Genomic DNA, 6,203 nt, shown 5'->3' with positions numbered 1-6,203 from the left:
TCGGCTGATAAATAAATACTATTTGGAACATAAAAAGTATTTTGTGTTAATCTAGGAATTCTAACATATAAAGTTTCATCGGGATTAATATTTGAAGGGTTATGAGTAATTATATGATGTGATCTTTCTGCTTTAATAGCATTAGATATTCTAGAAATCTTAGAAGGACTTATATAACTCCCACTCATTTATTAAACAAAAAAATTAATTATTTATTTTTTATTATTTTTTTCTTGATATCTTTTTGATATCATATTTACTAACCCAAAAATTATAGCACTTACAACTGTAATTAAAAATAAAATAATATGTTCAGCAGCAAGGTTAAGAATATTCCCAGCAGATTTCAATATAAAACCAACAATTGATGCACTAATTCCTGGTAAAGCTGCAGCAGATTTTTTAGATAGTTCCCATAAATATTTTGCTAATTTCTTTAAACCATCCTTAACTTTATCTTGTATAGAATTATTATCATTCGGGGGTTTATCCGGTTTATTGGGAGTAGGAGTAGATTTCAAAGCATTTGATATTGCTAAACCAATTGTTGTAAATAACATAGTTACAGCTGTTAGAATTGAAAGAATTGTTATTCCTTCTAATTTAAATAATAACTTTATTCTATCTTTCAGTGAAATTTCAGAATTTGGTTTAATCAACAAATCTTTAAAAATAACTTTTAATCTATTTATATTATAATCATATGATTTTAATAATAATTTAATTTCTTCTTTCTGTACTTCTAAATTATCTTTTAAATTACTAATTTCTTTTTCTAAACGTAATTCTCTTTGCGTATATTCTATTTCTTCAATTACTTGATGATCTAAATCAGACTTTATTTGTTCTATTTCTTTATTTGCATTTGTTAATTCTTTTTCCAAATACATAATTTTTTGATCTCTTATACTTTTATTATGTGCAATTTTATCAGCTTCATTTCTTATACTAATAATTTCTCTAATTGCTTCATCAGAAAATATATTTACATCTTCTAATTGTTGATCTGTTGCATCAATTAATCCATTCGGTAAAAGTTTTTCAATTGAAACTTTATTTGATTTAAGTTTACTATTTTTGGAAGTTTTATTCTGTTCAGAAGTTGTTTCTGTTTCTGATTTCTTTTTGATTATTTCAAATAATTCTTTAATTCTTTGTTTAAATACATCTATATTATCATCTATTTCTTTTTGTGTAACATCAGTTATTTCATTACTATTACTTATTATTTTAATTCTATCTGGTTTTAATTTTTCTAAAGTTGATTCTGATAATATTTTATTTTTATTATTTTTATAAGTGATATCAATATAATAATTACCTTTCAAATGATAATACCATTTACCATTATCTAAAAATTTTAATTGATCTGCTAAAGGTCCAACGTCTTCATCATTTATGTTAAGTTTAGAATTTTCAATTATACGTTCTAATTTAGGTATTTTGTTTAAATTATCTAAATCTTGTTTTACTAAATCTGGATCTAAATTTTCAGGATCTAATTGTGATTCAGCATTTTTAATATAATCAGGCATATTCAAATTATTATTATATTCTGGCTCATTACCATCATTAAAACTTGTTTCATCAAAATCAGGTGGTTGTTCATCAGTTATGCCAGGTTCATCAAAATTATCCATTCCAATATCTTCTCCACCTTCTACATCCATTTATATAATAAAAAAATTAAAATTCAAAATATAATATTCCTCCGATTACAATTCCTATACAAGTTAAAGCTAATTTAGTATTTTCATGGGATTTATTATCATTATCAGTTTTAATTATATCATGTTGAATATTATCAGTTTTAATATTTTCTGTAGTATTGTAATCTTTTATTTTGGAATCATTATCCAATTTAATATTCTTAGTTTTAGTTTCTGTTGATTGAAAATGTTTTTTATTTTTTTCACCTTCCATTAATTTTGGAGCAGTAATTATCTTTTTATTTATATCATTCAATCCAAATGAATTATTTATTGTTGCAGTTTTAATTAGATTATTATAACCAATTATGTTTCCCATCTTTAATACTAAATCATTAGAAATAATTAATAGATTAGGGCCTATACAATAATTTAATCTAATATGTGATTTATCTAAATAATTTTGATATCTTACAATGTTTTCTGGAATCGATCTATTTTTATCATTATGTATGGAATCTTCAAATAAAACTTTAAAATGTTTTTGTGTATCGAATGATGTATTTAAATTTCCAATTATTGGGGATCTTGTTTCAACTTGCGCACCTAAAATACATATCAAATAAGTTCTAATTGATTGATTTATTCTTTCTATACCTGATTTAGTAATACCTTCACTATTTTCTAAAATAAAATAAACCCAACCATTATTGTTTTCTTGTTTTAAATAATCATAAAATTTCGGTAATTTATTGAAATTTTATGTTTCTAAATCCTTTGTTTCTATTTTACCATAACCTAATTTATTATTATAGATATTATAAAAACTATTAGATGGTATGGGAAGTGCACAATATTCTGCAATCTTTTTAGGGCAAGGAAGTGATCTTATTGCTCCAATTTTTGTTCTAAAATCAGAATTATTTATATCTATATTAAATTCATTGCAAATTTTATAAAACTTAGATAAATTAATATTATTATCTAATTCTTTAAAATATCTTGATCCTGGTAAAGCGCACTCTAATTCATTTAATATTATTCTGATTTGAAAGTATGTATGAAATCTAAATAAACTTTGAATTAGTTTATATTTAGAATTATTCAAATGATCATTCCAACTAATTCCACATGCTGTTGTTGAACAATAAACTGCAAAATTTAATTGGTTCTGCCAATACTTCATATTAGATTTTAATAACCATTGTTTTTCATCTTTCAATTTTTTAGAATTAATTAAATATACATGAAATATATTTTCCATCTTTGCATTAAAATTATTAGTTTCAGTAACATAAATTTCTAAATTAGTTAATGAATCTAAAACTTCATTTCTATATGTAATATCTTTATTAAAATCTATTGCTGGAATATTATATTTAATTGATTTATCATATTGGAAAGCTTTTGGAAAACTATCTACCATTTATATAATTAAAAAATTAATAATTAACTAATTCTTTTAATAATTTATCTTGTTCTTCAACTGTTATATGACCATTTAAACTTATTATATAATCTAGTGTATTCTTTAATTTATTAATTTCTTTTATATTAGTTTTAATTTTTTCTTTATTACTTTTAATATTCAATTTTGAACTTATACCGGTTAAAACACTTGAACTTAATCCTAACACACCAATTGATATAGCTAAAGGTGTTAATGGGCTGAATATTGCTAAAAATGTTATTACAGAACTAATTGTAACCGAACCACTAATAATAAGATAATATATAATTTTACTTTTTAAATATTTTTTCTTTTTTATCTTTAAGTCACTTTCAAATTCTAATATTTGTTTTTCTAAATATGTTTTTAATCTAGTTTTATTTATATCATGAGGAATAATATCAATATTATCTTCCATTTATTTAGAAAAAAAATTACTAATTAGTAAACTTATAAGCAGCAAATATAACAATAATAGTTCCACCTAAAATCCATATTATTTCATATTTCTGTTGTTCTTTACTTGGGGTATAATAATCTGATAATTTGGGTTTGTATAGATGTAATTTTTCTTTATTTGTTACCGCGTTATATAAACTCATTGCATCATCAACTGATTGAAAATCTCTATGTGAAATCTTCTGATCATATAATTCTTTGTTAATATAATCCATATAGTTTTGCCTCTTTTCTCTATATTCTTCTGCTGCTTTATTGTATTTCTCTAATGCTAAGTTATGTCTTCTTTGTTCTCCTAATAAACTATTTTTATCAATATGTTTAAATAAATATCCACCACCAGTAAATGCCAAAGCGTTAACAATTGCCGATCCTATCATAGTTATAATTGCAGAGGCCATTTATTTAGTAAAAAAATTATGCATTTATATGGGAGGAATATATTTTTGTTTTTCCAAATAATCAATAGTTAAATTAAGTAATTGCTAATGTTAACTTCAAGATATCATTTATATCAAATCTATCAACATTAACACTTCCCATTTTGAATACTTTTTTTAATACCATTGAATAACCAACAGTTCCAACTGATAGTAATGCTCCATTATATAATCCAGTTATTATCCACTTATTATCACTCATTTATTTATCAAAAAAATTACTATCTTCAAAATATCTAGTTATCTTAGTGATGATTAATTCAACATTTATTTTATTACTAGTTTCATTTGTATATATTTCAATTATTATTTTTCTAATATCATCGATGATAAAATCTTCATCTAATTCATAAAATCTTAAAGATTCTCTAATTAAATTAGTAATCTTTTCTACATTTAAAGTTTCTTTATCTATTGTTGTTTTATACTCAAATGTTGTTTCATTAGAAAATGCAATATTTTTAATATGTGTAATTACATCATTAATGTTAAATTTCATTTCTTTCTCACGTTTAAAATCAAATCCAAAACATATACTCGGTCCAACAGTTATAATTATTTATATAGTGAAAAAATTACTCTTTACATCTTATAACTAATTCATAAATTACAGGAAAGTTATTCAAATCAATTAAATAACCATTATGATTTCTTATTTCTAATTTAAAATTATTGAAATGTGGAATACAAGGTTTGAAATCACATTCAGTTAAATTATAATTTATTTGAGTTCCAAATTGTTTGACATTTTTTAATGGTAAAATATTTAATAAACCAGAATTACAAATTGTATCTTTAGTTGCTTCAAATGTTTTTGTTGGGTCAATCAAATTGCAATAAATATAAAAGTGTGTAAAAGGTATTAAGTTTGATCTACCTTCTGCGTGTGCTGTAACAATATTTGGGTTAATTCCTAACAGTTTAGCTAAAGGTTTTCTTACTGTAAATTTAAATTGTTCGTTATTATCTAACCTAATCTTTATTTTATTAGAACTATCACTTTTTAAAATTCTAATATTAAATTTAGAATCACTTCCTAATTTAGCTCGAGCTTTTCTATTAATTTCTTGTGCTAATGTATCTAAATTATATAATCCTGGTTTTAAATATATAAAATACCATTCATTCATTTTTTTGTAAAAGATTGAAAAAATTAAATGTTCTAGACTTTTATCCGATATATTGTAAAATGAGTTACATAAACTTATATTTACTAATTTTAAATCAACACAATTCTTAAATTCTCTATCTAATTGTACTAGTAAATTATGTGATTTATAATTTGTAAGTTTTCTAGAATCTACAAATATTGTGTATTCTTTTAATTCTACCATTATTTATAACATAAAAAAATTACCGATCATCACTAAAAATTAATTTTAATAAAATTTTTCCTAAATAAATGGATGAGAAGATAGCATGCGAAATTTGTGGTGAACTTCTAAGAAAAAGTAATATGGCTCGACATATGAAAAAACATGATGAAAATTATAAACCCCCTAAAATAAACTGTCCAAAATGTAATAAATTATTCTCAAGAAATTATGTTAAAAAACATTCAGAGAAGTGTAGAATTAATGGCGCAACGGCTAATGTTGATAGTAATGAAAGTAATAGTAATTCTGCTGAAGTTGAACCTGAAGTTATTTGGAAAAGACCTTTCTTATTCTATGATAAGGATAATATAAAAGATCATTTCTGCGAGCCTTCTCGAATAAAATATAGCCCTGAAAATATAGAAGATTGGGAGAATCATCAATTTCGTAAAGTACATATAGATAAAATTTATAATAAATTTGAAACTGAATTTAATGAAAGAAAAAATAATTTATTAGAAAAAATAAAATATGAGAAAACGTTACCAGATAATGAAGAAACAGTTGAAAAGTTAGAAAAGAAAAACAAGAAAAACATATTATTGTAAATATTGTAAATTGATTATTACAGCAAGTAATTCAAATCTACATAATAGAACAATAAAACATAAAGAAAACGTAAGAAAATACCAAGAGCTTAATGAAGATCTATTACCAATAAATTATAAACAAAAATGCCCACAATGTATTTATGCGACCTTAAGACAAGAGGGTACTGAGATATTTTGTGTTGATTGTGGATGGCAAAGGAATTTATGGGGTGAAGAAAAAACTAGAGATTTTCTCATAGAACCAAAATTAAATTATCTAGATGAAATTTTTAAAATAT

This window comes from Tubulanus polymorphus, chromosome 4 (genome assembly GCF_964204645.1).
Source record: "Tubulanus polymorphus chromosome 4, tnTubPoly1.2, whole genome shotgun sequence".
In the NCBI taxonomy this organism is placed as follows: domain Eukaryota; kingdom Metazoa; phylum Nemertea; class Palaeonemertea; order Tubulaniformes; family Tubulanidae; genus Tubulanus; species Tubulanus polymorphus.
This window is presented reverse-complemented; position numbering follows the sequence as displayed.